Source organism: Eleutherodactylus coqui, unplaced genomic scaffold (assembly GCF_035609145.1).
Source record: "Eleutherodactylus coqui strain aEleCoq1 unplaced genomic scaffold, aEleCoq1.hap1 HAP1_SCAFFOLD_88, whole genome shotgun sequence".
In the NCBI taxonomy this organism is placed as follows: Eukaryota; Metazoa; Chordata; class Amphibia; order Anura; family Eleutherodactylidae; genus Eleutherodactylus; species Eleutherodactylus coqui.
In genome coordinates this window covers 524,578-543,566 of record NW_027102276.1, presented here as the reverse complement: position 1 = coordinate 543,566, position 18,989 = coordinate 524,578, and the positions used below count along the sequence as shown (strand labels likewise).

General features: G+C 48.0%; 1 long non-coding RNA gene across 1 annotated transcript in view; it reads right to left on the bottom strand.

Annotated features, from left to right (window-relative positions):
• The window catches only part of LOC136601644 (uncharacterized), a 35,017-nt gene extending 18,305 nt beyond the window's left edge, over positions 1–16,712 (bottom strand). The window contains exons 1-3 of the long non-coding RNA XR_010789398.1: positions 16,613–16,712; positions 13,519–13,812; positions 11,034–11,319 (exon numbers count right to left, since the gene is read on the bottom strand). This is a non-coding gene — a long non-coding RNA (uncharacterized lncRNA). The remainder of the gene's footprint in view (positions 1–11,033; positions 11,320–13,518; positions 13,813–16,612) is intronic.
• Between the last annotated feature and the right edge of the window lie 2,277 nt (positions 16,713–18,989).

Below are 18,989 nucleotides of genomic sequence, written 5' to 3'. Positions count from 1 at the left end.
ATAGTCTTTATTGTCTCAGTGTAAATAAAAAGTCCTATAATACCGTATTACTGCGCCAATTTGCAACCCCCAACAATAACTCACACAGCAACCGTAGATTTATAACATCCTCCTAACATTTCTGTATGACCCCTTTCTATCATTTGACACCTCAGCATTAATCCCCATTGTGGATAAATCCATCTATGACCTCCATAGAAGCATCTCCGCCCGCTACACCCAGATCTGCACTGGCGAGGGCGCTGCCCGCTGTAACATATGGAGATACACATCATGTATCTGGATGATGGACACTTATTAAATGACCTCTCACAAGACTTTATTATTCCTCTCATTAGTACAATTTATGTTTTTTCCTCCGCCGGGTTCATTTCAATTTCCAATCAACCGTAAGTTTTATAAAACTCCAAAAGTTTCTGATGAACTATGGGCACCACTGCCAACCCAGACATCAAGTGCCATCCCTGCCCATCTACTAATAATGTGGCACTGGAAGAACCAGCTATGATTTTCTCCATTTCCCTGGGCACTAGACCATCACTCATGGTGGCCACATCACAGTGTATATGGCAGAGCAGGGTACTGGCAGGCAAAGTACTGGCAAGCCTGGTACTGGCGGCTTCACTGACCTTTGACCTCCAATCGGCCAACTGCCATTTCCTTTCAACTGACGACGGCAGCGGTTGGATCGAAGATTACAGGACTGAGAAAAATGGAGTCCAATGGACAAAAAGGAGACGTCGAAAAGCGCAAAAGAGAAGACGAGAGCGTGAGCGGACTCACAGCTATAAAGAGGAGGAGGAGTGGAGAGGATGAGGAGCCAAGACCAGGCACCAGCCAGGACCTTCTACCATCAGACCGCGGATTTGACATCAAGCGCTTCACCGCCCTTCAGATCTTGGGCAGAGGAAGCTTCAGCGAGGTAAGTTATATGACTGTTATTTTCTGGGAATGGCGCAGTGACGGCTCCTCCACATATCAGTATTTTGCTCCCTTCTTTTTACGGTTTTTGCTGCGCAAAATTAATAGTTTGCTCAAATTATAGCACAGCTCATTACAGACACAATGATACCACATGTGGGGGGTTTCTTAATTTTTTTTTTCATACAAATAGGGGAAAATGAGCAAAAAAAGGCTTTTTAAAATGTACTTATTTAATTTTGCTTTTTGACACTGTTTATGTCCCTGAAGGGGACCTGATCCATAGCAGCTATGATTACTATTACAACCTTATCGATTGTAAAAACAATCATAGGCAACAGTAAAGCAAGACGCCTCTATCTAGCATCCTGCCACCCATCGCAACCCATCGGCCCTCCGCGATTACATCGCAAGGGTCCAATGACATCACAAGGAAAGCGCCCTTCCTCTGTGAATCCTTTAATTTGCCGTGATCTACATAGATCGTGGTATGTAAGGAGTTAACAGCAGGGGTCACTGTCCTTCTGCACCCCGGCTGTCACAGCAGGAGGCCGGCTATCAGAAACAGTCAATGGGAAACCTCGCATCACACGCCATACAATCTGTTTTCCTGTCCCATTGAAAACAATAGACAATGGATTTTGAGGAACATGCAAAGAAAACATGCTGCAATTTTTTTTCCTTGCACCAAGATGCGGTGCGGGACAAAAAGAGAAAAACGCTCATGTATATGACTCCATTCAAAAGAACGGGGTTCTAATTTGCACAATCTTCTTGGCCATGTGAAAGCGCCTAGTGATAAATCCACCATGTGATAAATATATATGATTTTCCCTTCTGGCCGCTGTCAGTGATAATTTCTTATCTGCTTTCTTAAGGTGGTCCTGGCATCTTTTCCTGGAAGGAACACCTTCATGGCCATCAAGGTTGTTGACAGAGGAAAGAGCAAGGCAGACGTCATAAGGAGAGAGCGGCGGATACTCCTGAAGGCCCAAGACTGCCCCTTCATCTACCATCTGTATGCCGCACAGCAGTCTGCAGACCGGGCCTACTTCATCACGGAGTATCTGTCCGGAGGAAGCCTGGCGGCGATGATCAGGATGTGCGGCAGTTTGGACATCAACCATGTCAGGTGAGTAAATGACTAATCAGGAGACGGGGGGATACTGAGGGCGACATGACAGATATAGAAGAGTGGAGGGCGTACAGGTGACACTATGATGGTGACATGACGTCGGGGACTTATTTCATGTCATTGATACTACACTCTTTTCTCAGATTCTACACAGCGGAGATTGCATGCGGCCTCCAGTTCCTGCACCGACGCTACATCATCCATCGGTAAGCACAACTTTCCCACATCTCCCTGTTTCCCTGGTGAAGATAATGTACCCAGCTTTCCCAGAGTCCTGAATTAGGACTGGTTAAGCTGTGGTACATTATTTCTCTACTACATTATTACTGCATCACTCAACAGATTAACCTTTTTACTTTTCTTCATTGTAGTGACATAAAGCCGGCGAACATCATGCTGGACGGAGATGGACACATCCGCCTGATTGACCTGGGGCTGGCCCAAGACGGCGTCGTCCCGTCTAAGAAGATCAGCGGAGTGACAGGCACTTATAGATTCATGGCCCCAGAGGTGCTTCGTGAGAAGGACTACGACGCAGCAGTCGACTGGTGGGGCCTGGGGATTGTCGTATCCTGGATGGCGACAGGACAGTCCCCCTTCTACCACGGCTCCTCCAGGAGAAAGATCATCAAGTCCATCACCAGAAAGAAGCCAAAATTCCCATCTTGGCTAGATGCTGACGTAAAGCATCTTCTGAAGAGACTGCTGCGGAAGAAGCCAAAGAAGAGGCTGGGTGTCCACAAGAATATCAGAGGTCACCGATTCTTCAACACCGTGAATTGGGAGGAGCTGGAGATGAAAAGAGCAGAGCCGCCATTCAAACCCTTCAGCAGAGTTCCCAGGAATCGAGACCTGCCGTGGCCGGAGGGTGGTACACCCCTTCACCCTGTGGACGGATTCTCGTACACTTCACCAAGCTGGACCCGGTAAGATCTTCCTCCTCTAGGGTTGATGTTCTTCAGGCAGACCTCTGTGTTGATTATCATTGTTCCTCTGGTGTCAGACAGCTCAGGAGGTCATATAATAACATTATTATTGCTCCTGTAAATACCATGTCTCTACTTCTTCTTAGGATGACGAGAAGAATCCGATTGTGAAGGAAGCCACGACCATCTGGTAAGTATCCTCTATACACACTCACACATACATATCTGTACACCTATACACACAGGACACCTACAATCATATCCATACACTGTAGCAAAACTTCACATACCGTAGAAAGCTTAATACATAAACCATTTCCTCTAACATAGCAAAGGACTTTGGGGAAAATATATTAAGACCAGCAATATGGCCTCTATTATGGCTTCCACAATCACAAAACTCCCAATACCTCATAGTAAAGACACAGTTGCAGAAAATAACTTTTTTATATCAGATCCCAATCAGATCCTGATACAAGTCATCATGTTACAGTAGTTCACTGGTTTATATCCACAACTGGTAACACTGACAATTCCTTCTTATGTCTTGTAGGCTCGGCCCACGACAACTGTCTGCTGAACACACGACTCTGCTGCTGTAGAAGACCCCGGCTTACCAACAACATCCTCTCTCCACCAACTGCATCCTGCGTATTACCATCATGCTACCCCGACCTTGGCATCCTTCGGCTGGCATCGAACATCATCCTCTCCTGAAGACCCTCTACGCCCCCAGGAGCGGCCTGTGCTTGATTGGTAACTGGCGAGTTCAGGAACAATAGCCCGAGTGACTATTATCCCTGAACTCCTGGTTACTAGTAAGACCTCGGCACAGGCCAGGTAAGCAGCACGCACCACATACATGAAGGTTAGACACTAGTGTAGACACTAACACATACATAGACACAAATATACACACAGATAGGTGTAGATGTCGGCTTTGATCTTGGGACTTGCTCTGATCGCCATATTTGGGGTCAGGAAGGAATTTTTCCAACTTGAGGACAATTGGCTCATACCTCAATGAGGTTTTTGCCTTCCTCTGGATCAACTCACAGCCTTAAATAGGGTTAGGTCTTATTTATAAGGAATCAGCCACATAAATAACATAATATAAACATAAAGAAACACAATCTTTAGCTGACATCACATACACCAAGGAGGTGAGCGGCTGGCGTTTGATCCTGAGATTTATTCTGGTCGCCATATTTGGGGTCAGGAAGGAATTTTTCCCCCTTAAAACAGGATAATTGGCTCTTTCCTCAAGGGGGTTTTCGCCTTCCTCTGGACCAACACAGTCTATAAACAGGTTTAGTTCAATACACTTTAGATTCCCCACAAACAATAAATGGTAAGAGATTTATTTAGATTTCTGACAACAAGAATACATTCTAATAAGTCAGGTCAGATGTCGGCTTTGATCCTGGGACTTGTTCTGATCGCCATATTTGGGGTCAGGAAGGAATTTTTCCCCTTTATACAAGGATAATTGGCTTCTTCCTATCAAAGGGTTTTCGCCTTCCTCTCGATCAATAGCCTCAAAATACCTCATAATAAAATCTACCATTTCCTACAGCTAGAAATAAAATGTTCTTTCTCCCTCCATAAACCTTTGTGTCAGTGTCTTTATTTCTATTGGATGTCTTAGGCCTCATGCCCACAGCCGTGGCGGACTCCGCTAGTGGAATATTGCAACGGAGTCCACCACGGCGCCCCGGAAAACCCTAACACTCAGCTTCCGGTTCCGCCATGCTGTTACCGTCCTTCGAGCCGGTGCGCATACGCAGTACAGTGCATGATGCGCCGGCAGTGCCAGATGATGCAGGTAGGCACGCGTTTTTACGCGATACTTCCGAAGGATAGCATGACGGCTATGTCAATGGAAGCCGGCCACGCATATTCCCATGGCAAATAGAGCATGCCACCGTTTGTTGCACGCTGCGGAATTCTGCAGCGTGAACATTTAGCTGTTAGGTTCAATAGAACCGAATAGCTCCGGGGTAACGCCGCGGATTTCCGCCGCGTAAAACGTGGCAGAAATTCGGCAATGGGCATTAGCCCTTATTTAATGTTCTCTCAGACAAAAATGAGCGATAATCGCTACATGTAAACGCAGACATTGTGTACTTTTAATTTGATCGATGGATTTTAGCTAAACTTAAAATTCATCATGCAGCCGCTGAAAGACTGAGCAAAAATACTCAGTTTGAACGTATTTTACTCATCCTTCAATAGACTGCAGGATGTTCTCCCTGTGGTATGTTTACACTAGCCAGGAGGAGAATAATGGAATGTGCAGGCAGCTGTTTGCACAGCTTGGAGTGTATTTAAACACACACTGGTCTCTGCAAACAACTTCTAGAGGTTCTTTTACATGCAAATGAAGCTGATAAAGTGTTAATGTCCATTAACACTTTATACAAATAGATTGCTAAATCTTTCAATGTTTCAGTCCTTTGAAAGATTACCTTTGCACATAAAAGGGCCTGTAGTTATGCCCCTTCAACCTTCAGGGCTCAGACAGACAGACATTTTTTACATGCGTATATTCGCGCATAAAAAAAAAACATGTGACCACATCCATTGACACCCATATGTTCTTTTGTACGTGTCAATTTTATGCACATGTAAATATCGGACATGTGACCGCTACCATTGAAAAGCATTGGTTCTATATAGATGCGGATCGCAAACGCCAAAAACATTCTCAGCAAAAAACACCCGTCTGCCTGAGCCCTCAGATCACATCTGTCTTTTTGAGTTCTAAGGAGAATTGATGGATCATCAAGAGTGCATGTACCACAGGGACACCACTTAGGCTGGGTTCACACAGGGCGGATTTACAGCGAAATTTCCCTGCAGAATTTCGCTGTGGCCGCTAATACCAAAATTAGCCAGGCATGTGGACGAGACTTGTCAAAAATCTCATCCACACGGGGCGGACAATCTGTTGCGGCAAAACCAGCATTAGCTGGCGCTACGGCGCCGTTTCCTTGGATGCAGCATATCAATTCTTTTTTTCGCTGCGGCCTTGATCCTCTCTATGGGAGAGCTGGACGCAATGGAAAAGCATGTGGCTAAGCCGCTCCAAAACCCGAGGCTAAGTCCTGTAGGTTTTGAAGCTGCACTTATCCCGCAAAAATCTGGCAGTTTTTTGCTGCGGCAAAACCGTGAAGCCGTCCTGAGGAAACCCAGCATTATGGTGTGAGAAGAAGACAACACAATATGATTAAAAAGAGCATCGCTATTAAGGTATTGTGCTTTACTGCCAAGGACTTTTAGTTCGGGTCATTATATCGGTGGTCAGGAGTAGAGATGAGCGAACATGTCCGTTACGGACACATCCGCACCCGGACACCGGCTTTGCCGAACACTGCAGTGTTCGCGCGTAAAGGTCCGTGTGCCGCCGGGGGGCGGGGAGATGCGCGGCGGCGCGGGCGGCAGTAGCGGGGAACAGGGGGGAGCCCTCTCTCTCTCCCTCTCCCCCCCACTCCCCGCCGCACCCCCCCGCGCTGCCACGGCGGCCCCCGAACTTTTTTCGCCCGAACACTGAAGTGTTCGCAAAGTTCGGTGTTCGGGCGAAAAAGGGGCGGGGCCGAACGTGTTCGCTCATCTCTAGTCAGGAGTCCTATGCGTCACCAAGATTTCTGGTTCCATCTATTTTAGGCCGGCTGCACACGACCGGGTCTGATTGCAGATGTGGATCCTGCACCATGACCTGCCCTGTGCCCGGCCGGTGACACCGTGTACCTGTCTCTTCATCTTCTATTTTGTACTGCGGATAGTTCGTGCGTGTCGACATCAGACACGTGCACTACAGTTTTTTATACCTCTGCTTTCCCCGCATCACCGCCTAGCAAGGACACGGGAGCGGACAATGTGAGCGGACATGCGAATGTTCTATTGGCTTGAATTGGTGCAGAATGCTGTGGATTGTCCGTGCAGGAGGCGACTGCAGATTCCGTAATTCAAACCCCATTATGTGCACAGCAGAGCCCGGTTATGGACCTATTTGGCAATATGGCTATAAATTCCTTAGTACAAAGGTTTATAGCCCCTGTACACTATTGTGCACGTCTGTCGGGAACGGTATACATGGAAACATTCTCCAAGAAGCTGTAATCTTGTCATGTGAATGAGCCCCAAGAGAACCAGGGAGTTTAAAGGGCTTTTTCTCTGCTTTGGAGTTTTTAGGAAGAACTGTTGAAAAGGCCTTGGTGATTGGAGTTAGGGTCCTTTTACACAGTGATGATCATTTCTGCGCTTTTAGGGTAAATGCACACAGGCGGAAATTCTTCAGCGGGATTTCCCACAGAATTTCCGCTCGTGCACGCTGCCATAGGATTGCATTAGATAATGCAATTCTATGCAGACTGCCGCGATTTGACCGAGTGAAAACCCGCGCGGTAAACAAATCGTGTCACCTCTGGCGCGCCGCCTCTGCTCTGCACATGTGCCGGCTGGGCGGAAGACGGCACACAGCAGAGCGGAGTAGACGCTGGAGGAGGTAAGACGCGGGGGTCACTGCAGGAGCACGGCTCGCATCCCACTGTGAGAATTCTCGCAGCGGAATCCGACCCAGCGGTCTGCATGAGGCCTGATCATCGCTCAGTGAATGGAGGTGGAGGCGGCTGGGGATCTTTCCGGCCCATCTGCCTCTATTCACAGTAAATATGCAGTAATTCATAAATGTCGGTGCATGCACGTACACTGAACGATAAGTGCCAAAATACTCACCAATCTACTACAACACCCAGACAGATGGAAATATCTAACAAGTTAGTACACACAAGGGATTGTATTTTGGCCAGAATATGTAAGCCCACAAGCCCACGTCCTCTAGATGGCGACAGGCAGTAACACACACTGAACTGGACAATTCACACCTAATGTGTAAACACCTACATACAGACCTTGAACATGTCACTGTTCTCACCAACGAAGAGACAAGGGAATCCTACCCAGAACCTCATGTGTGCAATAACACCAAAGCAGAACATGCATGATGCCAAGCTCCACAGTTCTGAGAGGGAATGATATAAATGACAAATGACTAGAACCCTCTAGTAAGAGGGGCTGGTATATATGTGCAACAGACCGGTGGAGGTTGGCTAGCTGGAGCAATACACAACCAGCCAGCTCAATCATCCCACACCTGTGGAAATGTGCTGCTGGAAACCCGTAGCACTACAGGTCCCAGTAGCACAACATGACAGACACATATCGGTGTCAATGTATGTAATTCCTGCACTTCTGTATAGTAGTGCATTAGAAAGCCTATGAGGTTAGTAGAGGCTGAGCCTCCTCGGCCACAGACCCGGAGGCTACATCCAAGCTTCAGGGTTCCATAGCAACCCATTGAGACCTCGTAATCACATTACGAGGGTCCAATAGGTGACAGAGGGAGCCCCCTTCCTTTATCTGCCTCTTATATTCCGCCGTTACACTGCAACGTGCAAAGAGTTAAATAGCGTGTAACAAAAGGTATCTTCAGTCCCCACTGTTAGAACAAGTGCTCAGCCATTATCTGACAGCTGAGCACCTGCTCCCTCTGGCAGAAGAGACCTGCGACAGACTTCTAATGCAGCGCCATATTTCTACGGCGCTGAAGAAAAAAAAGAGCTTTAAACGACCGCACCTGGAAGCAGAAATGCTGCATAATTTGCCACATTCCACAGCATTTCCGCCAAGTATAAACATAACCTAAGTCAGCTTAAGGTATCCTGCAGAGTGGCATCAATAGTAATAGTGCTTGCCCTATATCAGCCCCAGTAGTGATAGTGTCCCCCACAATGGCCTCAGTAGTAATATTGTCCCCCATAATGGCCTCAGTAGTAATCTTGTCCCCCACAGTGGCCTCAGTAGTAATAGTGTCCCCCACAGTGGCCTCAGTAGTAATAGTGTCCCCTATATCAGTTCCAGTAGTAATAGTGTCCCCTATATCAGCCCCAGGAGTAATAGTGACCTCCACAGTGGCTTCAGTAGCAATAATGTCACCTTTATTGGCCCCAGCAGTAACAGTAGCCTCCACAGTGGCCTCATTAGTAATACTGTCCTCTGTATTGACATCAGTAGTAATAGTGACCCCCACAGAGGCCTGAGTAGTAATACTGTCCCCTGTGTTGGCCTCAGTGGTAATAGTGACCCTCATAGTGGCGTCAGTAGTAAAAGTGTCCACTACATCAGCCTCAGTAGTAATAGTGTCCCTTATATCAGCCCCAGTAATAATAGTGACACCCACAGTGGCTTCAGTAGCAATAATGTTATATATATATATATATATATATATATATATATATATTGGCCGCAGCAGTAATACTGTCCTCTATATTGACATCAGTAGTAATAGTGACCCCCACAGAGGCCTGAGTAGTAATACTGTCCCCTCTACTGTCGCGCTTAGTAATAACAGTGACCCTCAGTAGTAATACTGTCCCCTGTATTGGTCTCAGTGATAATAGTGACTCCCCACAGTGGCCTCAGTAATAACAGTGACCCGCACAAAGGCCTCAATAGTAATACTATTACTGCTGAGGCTGATACAGGGGACACAATGATTAATGAGAATGTTTAGAATTGTAAGAATCATAAGATTTTTTGGTGACCTTTAAAAAAGAAAAGAATTGGTCACTAATTGTATTTAAAAAAAAAAATCCCTAAAATCCTATATTTTCATACTGATCATCAACCCAACTTTTCCTGTTCTGTACGGAAAACTTTTCAGCAGTCACTATTATCACAGGCAGGATTGCAATGAAAGGTAACACCTACAATACATGTAGATAAAACAGGGTGTACCATTTAAAATAGGTAATGGTCACAGCTCACCTCTTCCCCCTCCCTGCGAAATTACCATTGAACATGTCAAAGCACATGTCTAGAACAGTCTCCCATAGAAGCAATGAGTCCCTTCCTGTCCGTTGTGTAAATGATCCATGAGGCTGCTGTAAAGCGTATCTCTAAATGCGGTTGAATGCAGAATGGGCGGCCCCATAGTCATGTACTGATAATAGAATTGAAGAAAAATCTACAAATCGGAAAATAAAAACAGATTACAAAAATAAAATGTGCTATTATCGGGTTTTAATTAGTAAAACCCTTTAAGGAACAGGCTGTTATGCACCTTAGGGACTGGACACTTTTTAAAGAATTTACCCATGTGCTGGTTTTACTGCCCTATTGTTTTTCCTTCAGCTACCAACATAATTTTTCCCCTGACATATGGGGCTATTTTTATATCTTTTTTCAATGACTTTTTTTTTCTATTTTTTTTCAAAAGATTTTTTGAAATTTATACCTGTTTTTTTCTTAGTTTATTTACGCTAAAATAAAGTACAGGAAGGGGTTCCTCATTTTGCTTTGGATGTTTAGATATATATTTTTTGTATAGCTTCGGATTACAGGATGCATACGATGACGGTTTGGGTTGGTGTTGGCTTTGGGTCATTTTCTTTTTTACGTGTATAATTTTATTGTATTGTTTTGTCTTTTTTTACCAATTTTTAAAATAATTTTTGTTTACTATCTATGATAGCCATGACGTCGTTTTCACGACCGGCGGATATATGCTACCATCTGAGCTGTCTTCCACTTTCCCTCCCCCTTCCCGACTCACTGCCTCTCCTCTCCTCCGGCTGTTTGCAATGGCTGTGGAGAACAGGTGGGGAGGGGGCAGCAGCTTAGCTCCACCTCCGTCTCACCCCTCCCATTGCAAACAGTCAGAAGGGAGTAGAGATGTAGAGAGCTGTTGAGAGGGAGGAAAAGAAGAAGAAAGCTCAAATGGTAGTGTATATCGCCGGCCGTGAAAACGGCGGCCGATATACGCTCCTGTGAATTTTTTTTGCTCGTACCAATGGTAAAGATTAAAAATATTGCAGCAGGTTCTATTTTGAGTGATTTTGTTCAAGAATGCCCACTATTTTCTGTGGGTGCATGAAAAAAAGGCCTCTGGCTTCCATGACACCTGGACGGCTCCAGCTACGATTGTCAGAGCAGAGGCGTATTCTAAAGTGATAATGCGCTAAAGGTCAGTTTATTTGACGGTCACTTACCTTGCAACCTTTGCATCACATTTGCGATGTCCCTGGTGCTTCTGTTCGCGAGCCGTGAGGTGGCCATGTTGACTCTTCAGGGTATCCTTAGCTATAGGAATGTTGACTCCAAGTTTAGCTCTTAAGATGTCACACAATATCTTGCACGGCTCTCCTGAAGCATGCTCTACCTCCTATTCCCACTAGGCGGCTGATGCTTGAGTCACTGGCACCAAAACAACAGCAGACCACTCACGACTGCGCTGCCGCTTTCAATCTCTTCTCATGGGTCCTGTCCTTAAGCTGCCTGAAAAGACACAGAGGTAGGATTTAGAAGAGACTTGCATGCTTTCTTGCAATGCTAAAACCTGTAATCTCATTAGCAATTCTGACAAAGATTGGCAGGCCAGGATATGCAGTATTATTTGTGCCAAGCAGACAGTTACTGTTGAAAGCGCATTTCCTGCAACCGCGCTGTATAGAGTGAAATATCCGTAAATATAGTCATCCGTGTGAGCGATGCGCCAGTACTTTATATATCGAAGACGTAACTGCTACCTAGTACTATCCAAGATGCTTCTAATATACTCTAATCCCGGACTTGTACGAAAGGCAACAAAACCATCAGCAAGAACACTATAAACGTTCTAAACAGGTAAGTGCTGTATAATGGGTTTAATCATTTCAAGCCTAATGCCCTCTAAGATGATTAAATACTGCAAATATATATACACCGAGGGTGTGAGAGCAGTGATCCCCGTAGAGGGACTGTCCATATAGCTGCTGTATGATCCGCGCCGGGAAAAGTCATTCTACACGCCAATATCCCGGTCTTCTGCTGTGTTAGGGCATGTAAGGGGTGTAAAAGACATTAAAGACCTCTGTGCAGGAACATATGGGTAACTTCTAAGATATGATTAAAGGGAATGTCCTAGGGATAAAGAATAAGCATCTGATTGGCAAGGGTCTGACTGCATGGATCCCAACGATCAAGAAATTAGGAACTTTCACATGTCCATGAATGTTCGGACTGGTGGTCATGCGTGTGCACTACCTCTCCATTCATGACAGCCAAAGATAGTAGAGCAATTGGCTTGTCGATGTGACTACCACAGCCATGTGACCACTACAACCAATCACTGGCCTCGGCAGTCATGCTAGCATGTATGGCACATGTCTACTGAGGCCTCGGATTGGCTGAGGTTGTTAACCAGAAGTATAGTGCATCACTGCACCAGGAGAATAAAGAATGGCTGGGACCCCAGGAGCATCGGCACCAGAGTGCTGGGTGATTTAACGGAAGTGTAATGATTGCTATTTTTATAACATTTTACTGTTAGCTTTATTTCTTAAACTCTTGGACAATCCCTTTAAGAGACTGCAAAAGTGAAATTGACCAAACATAAACCCCTGACTATAATCCCTGTGGATGCCATAGAAGGTGGCTCCCGGCTCCGGATCCTTCTGTATGTGTGTCGCTCTATAAGACCAATTTCTGCATTGGCAGCACAACCCATAAATACATGACATTACCGGGCATCAGAGCAGCCGGATCAGGGCTGATCACTATTGATTTCTATTAAAAAAAAAGGGATGGTCTGACGAAGACAGATGTTTTAAAATTGAACACCTTCACCATAAAGGGCGTATATATACGCCCTCCTGGGGAAGGTTTGTGTGGAGCGGGACTGGGAGCCAATTTTACTCCAGAGATGGTGAATACCGACTATTTTTGACAGCTGATAATTCACCACAACTGCCATGATCAGCGTGAGCGCTAACACCGATGGTTAACCCTATAAATATCCAATCGGAGATTGAGAGTCCCGAACGGCGCCCTCGTGATGAGATTGCGAGGTGCTGTTCGCTTGTCATGGCAGCCCAAGGCCTTTTGAAGCCCTCAGGGCTCCCTGTGGCCTGTCATAATAGAATGCTGATAAAAATACCATATACAGCAATAAGTATTCCATCAAATGTTAAAGTCGATTAAACAACCTCAAGTTCAAGTACCCTAAGGGGACAAAAAAAAATGTATTGTAAAAAACATACTAAAAGTTAAAAAAAAAACAACTTTTCTTGTATTTATAATTAAAAAATACAAGCAAAAAAACCCCCAAATATATTTGGTACCGCCGCTAATGTAAAAGTCTGATCTAAAAAATAATGCATTATCTATCCTGCAGGGTGGACGCGGTCAGAAAAAAGAAATTACACAATGCCACAATTGCGCCTTTTTGGTCACTCTATGTCCAAGAAAAATCACTCTGCATTTCATCTAACATTTTATTAACTTGTGTGAATGCACTGGGGAATAAACCTTTTAACAGATTTGCTTTCTCCCCATCACCCTCTACCATTCTTACAGGGCCTACACATTCCATTTTAATCTGTTTATATACTGTTTATAGGAGAAGGGGCTAATAGATCCATTTTGGTGCACAGATGAATTATTGATTTACTTGTACTTGTAACACATAATCGTGTTATTACTAGTTGGGAATATTACCAGACTTGGCAGTCCTGGAGGTCACTGTTTGGCCTCAACCCATTAGTCCAGCCGTGAATCAACTCATCCACTCGCTGACGATTTGTGTCAGTGGTCGCAGCTGATGGTCTTCCACTGTGTGGTTTGTCTTCAGTGCTGGTTTCACCTTCTGTAAACCTCTTCATCCACCTGTGAACATTCCTCTTGTCAATGGTGTCATTCTGCAGCCTTTTGTGGATGTCGGACAGCCTTCATCCCTCCTTCATCAAGAACTCTATGACAGCACGTTGTTTCTGTTTGGAATCCATTACTGACCTGCAAGGAAGATCAAGATTCTGAAGCCCCCGTATAGAGGAAGAGTCCCTCCAACTACATGTGCAAGTTGAACAATCTACATCAATTAATAAAGAATTTATGACCACTTCTGCACTTTCGGTACAGCCCGCAGATATATATACGTTTTTTTTTCTTTACTAATTTTAATAATAAAATGTCTTCTTTAATAATATAGTATTTTCTGTTGCCGTCTTCTCACCGCCATAACCTTTTTATCTCTTAAAAAGCCGAGTCACAAGTATAGATCCGTGACGGGAGGTGAAACTTTTTAAAAATCTTTTACGTGATCGCCGTTATCCATTGGATAGCAGCGACCATGTGACCAAGGACCACGGCCCCCTGTGGCATCTCCAGACTCTCGGCAACGTTTCGTAGCCAAGAGCGGGGGGATTTTATATTATCCCGGCTTTTGTGCATGCGCCCGCTATTTTGGCGACAGGCACGTCCGCAACAGCCAGGGTAAGGTCCACATATAAATCCGAGGGCCGATCGTAATCTCATCTCCCCTCACAGACATAATCCATGACGGGAGAGGTTTTCTTTTACACCTTTTTTAAACTTTTACATGGTCGCTGTTATCCATTGGATAACAGCAATGAAGTGACCGGGAACCACATACAGCAGCTTCCGGTGACAGCTCTGTGCTTTTGACTACTCATACTATGATCATGGGTTATTCGGGCGATACTGGCGATCGTGTAACTGTGGGAAGGGGGCTTCTTGCGGCCCCCCCATGACAGCTCCAGGTTGTCGGTTACCTCCGGGAGCTGGCAGCCAGGAACTGCGATGTCCAGAGCCTGCAGGGCTTTAATCCCCAGAGGAAGCATGTTTTTACGTCCCCGGGAATTACAGCTCACTTAGGCAGGACGTAAAAACACTATGGAGTGGTCAGATTAGCATTAATTGTGAAAACATGTCTCTAAAAATTACCAAAGAAGTATTTTAGTCAACTTAACTTCCTGGCAGAGGATAGGATAGGAATTCTTCACTTTCACCCCAAAACATTCATAGCCACAGTGTTGTAAAAGTGCTTGGGCTTCGCTATCGCGTTTCAAGTCATACAGGTGTCACACGGGTGTATTATTATTGTGCATGCGCACTTCTCCTATATGCAGCTCGTGATGTCGTTAGCCCATTGACTTGTATTGGATCGCTCACATCTGCGGGTTTTCACACGTGTATTACTGGTGCAGAGAATAAATCCACAGCATGTTCTATCTGGACGTGTATTACGTGTGCGTGGGGATTGGCGGGCGCAGCGAGTATGAATGTCACTGTGTGAGCCCGGCCATATACTCAGCATACATAAAGGGGTCGTATGACATTAAAACACGGACAGCGCAACGGCTTTCTTAGGCTGGGTTCGCACAGGGCGGATTTCTCAGAAATGTTGTCCACACGGGACAGTGAATCCGTCGCGGCAAAGCCGGCAAAAGCCGGTGCTGCGGCGCGGATTCGCTGGCCAGGCCGCTTCAAAACCTGCGGCACAGTGCCGCGGGTTTTGAAGCAGCGCTTTTCCCGGAGGAAATCTCACGTTTTTTCGCTGCAGCCAAACCGCGAGTTTTTCGCCGGGAATCCGGCATGTGAGAACCCAGCCTTACATTACAGGACCCTGAGGGGCGGAATACGGCAGGATTACTTCATGTCCCTAAACTGTTGATCTAATTCCATGCTAGTCATCATACCCGCTCAGCTCCATGCCAGCCCTCACACCCCCTCACCTCCATGCCAGCCCTCATATCGCCCTCACGTCCATGCCAGCCCTCATAGCCCCCTCACCTCCATGCCAGCCTTCATACCCCCTCTCATCTCCATGCCAGTCCTCACAGACACCTGAACTCCATGCCAGCCCTCCTACCCCCTCACCTCTATGCCAGCCCTCCTACCCCCTCACCTCCATGCCAGCCCTCATACTCCTCTCACCTCCATGCGAGCCCTCATACCCCCCTCACTTCCATGCCAGCCCTCCTACCCCCTCACCTCCATGCCATCCCTCACACCCCCCTCACCTCCATGCCAGCCCTCATATCCCCCTCACCTCCACGGCAGCCCTCATACCCCCCTCACCTCCATGCCAGCCCTCATATCCCCCTCACGTCCATGCCAGCCCTCATAGCCCCCTCACCTCCATGCCAACCTTCATACCCCTCTCATCTCCATGCCAGTCCTCACACACACCTGAACTCCACGCCAGCCCTCCTACCCCCTCACCTCCATGCCAGCCCTCATACTCCTCTCACCTCCATGCGAGCCCTCATACCCCCCTCACCTCCATGCCAGCCCTCATACACCCTCACCTCCATGCCATCCCTCACACCCCCCTCACCTCCATGCCAGCCCTCATACCCCTCTCACCTCCATTCCAGCCCTCATACTCCCCTCACCTCAATGCCAGCCCTCATATTCCCCTCCCCTCTCTGACAGCCCTCACACCCCCTCGTGCAGGGCTTCCCTCCGCAGCCTCCTCTCCTCAGGCAGCCTTGTGTTGTGGCTGACAGTCCTGCTCCTTGGTAACCAAGTACAACAACTAGTCCGGGCTGCATGCTGACTAGACCAACTTGTTACCCCCGTGCCGTACAGCTGACATGTCCTCCCGACCCCCATGCACACATACAGTATATACACACAGCAGTCTGTCTGTCTGTCGGGATATACACGATATCACTGGCGTACATATAGGGGGTGCTGGGGGTGCGGTTGCGACCCGGCCCCTGAGCCCCAGGGGGCCCACGGGGCTTACTTTGCAGTCAGTCAGGCGACACTGACTGACTGCACTTACTTTCACTATGGTCTCTGCGCAGGCAGGAAGCCTCTCCGGGCACATCGGCGCTCCTCCCAGGACCTCCGCTCAGACCCCTCCCCCATCTGGTTCTCCAGCACAGAGATCATCAGAGGGGAGGAGTCTGAGCGGAGTTCCTGGGAGGAAACGCCGATGTGCAAGAGGGGCTGCCTGCGCAGAGACCATAGTGAAAGTAAGTGCAGTCAGTGAGAGGGAACGTCCTCGGTTTGATTAAGAGGTGGGAGGGGGGTGAGTGAGGGGTGTTCTGTGTGTGATGGTGAGTGGGGGAAACGAGGGGTGTTCTGTGTGATGGGGAGTGGGGGTGAGTGAGGGGGGTTCTGTGTGATGGGGAGTGGGGGTGAGTGAGGGGGGTTCTGTGTGATGGGGAGTGGGGGGTGAGTGAGGGGGGTTCTGTGTGATGGGGAGTGGGGGTGAGTGAGGGGGGTTCTGTGTGTGATGGTGAGTGGGGGAAACGAGGGGTGTTCTGTGTGATGGGGAGTGGGGGTGAGTGAGGGGGGTTCTGTGTGATGGGGAGGGGGTGAGTGAGGGGGGTTCTGTGTGATGGGGAGTGGGGGTGAGTGAGGGGGGTTCTGTGTGATGGGGAGGGGGGGGGGTGAGTGAGGGGGGTTCTGTGTGATGGGGAGTGGGGGTGAGTGAGGGGTGTTCTGTGTGATGGGGAGTGGGGGTGAGTGAGCGGGGTTCTGTGTGATGGGGAATGGGGGTGAGTGAGGGGGGTTCTGTGTGTGATGGTGAGTGGGGGAAACGAGGGGGGTTCTGTGTGATGGGGAGTGGGGGGGCGAGGGGGGTTCTGTGTGATGGGGAGTGGGGGTGAGTGAGGGGGGTTCTGTGTGATGGGGAGTGGGGGTGAGTGAGGGGGGTTCTGTGTGATGGGGAGTGGGGGTGAGTGAGGGGGGTTCTGTGTGATGGGGAGTGGGGGTGAGTGAGGGGGGTTCTGTGTGATGGGGAGTGGGGGTGAGTGAGGGGGGTTCTGTGTGATGGGGAGTGGGGGTGAGTGAGGGTTGTTCTGTGTGATGGGGAGTGGGGGTGAGTGAGGGGGGTTCTGTGTGATGGGGAGTGGGGGTGAGTGAGGGTTGTTCTGTGTGATGGGGAGTGGGGGTGAGTGAGGGGGGTTCTGTGTGTGCTGGTGAGTGGGGGAAACGAGGGGTGTTCTGTGTGATGGGGAGTGGGGGTGAGTGAGGGGGGTTCTGTGTGATGGGGAGTGGGGGTGAGTGAGGGTTGTTCTGTGTGATGGGGAGTGGGGGTGAGTGAGGGTTGTTCTGTGTGATGGGGAGTGGGGGTGAGTGAGGGTTGTTCTGTGTGATGGGGAGTGGGGGTGAGTGAGGGGGGTTCTGTGTGATGGGGAGTGGGGGTGAGTGAGGGGGGTTCTGTGTGATGGGGAGTGGGGGTAAGTGAGGGGGGTTCTGTGTGATGGGGAGTGGGGGTGAGTGAGGGGGGTTCTGTGTGATGGGGAGTGGGGGTGAGTGAGGGGGGTTCTGTGTGATGGGGAGTGGGGGTGAGTGAGGGGGGTTCTGTGTGATGGGGAGTGGGGGTGAGTGAGGGGGGTTCTGCGAGCCGGCACCTGACTTCACTATTAGAGGTATGCTAGAACCGAGCCGCTGTATTGGTGACTGAGGGCTCAATGCCACAGCTGTAAGCCTACAACACTGTGGGAGACCACCGGCATCTCACACATTTCCCAACCATGCACGCTGCCGGCAGGGACCACATATGGCCTTGTGTAGCACTGCACATGCACAGGGGGATTCTTTTTTTAATTCCCCACTCTGTTTAGAGTGACAATGCGTATGAAAACAATGTAATGTGTATGGGCAGTGTATCATACAAGTGTACAGGGCTCACGTTACGTGGTACGCAGAGAAAGAGAGCATGCTGGGATTACCACGTGTGCATAATACGTGGTGAAAACCTGGTCGTGGACATGAGCCCTAACATGTGATAAAAGTTAGCTCATGCTGTCTCCAATGTATGTGTGCCTGTATTATGTATGTGTATATAGAATTATTTTTTTCTTTCCTGAGGAAGCAAAGCGTGCCTTGAGGCTTGTGTTCTGGATGTTTTAAAAATCTAAAACCCCTGATTACTAATGATCCATTGATGGGTCATTAAAAAAAACAGTAATGTAGCTAAAAGTGATATACAAGGAGTAGCTGTGAAAAGGAGTGGTGGGTGGACGGGTCTGGAAGGGGGCCCCAAGCTAAACTTTTGCACCCGGGCCCATGAGCCTCTAGCTACGCCCCTGCACGATATATCACAGCTCATCCTCCCGTCTCCCCCGGCTCACCGTGTTTCCCGCCAGTGATGACTGCCGCATCCTCCTGTCAGCAGCCCGGCTCCCATCACCGGAGTAATGTCCTCC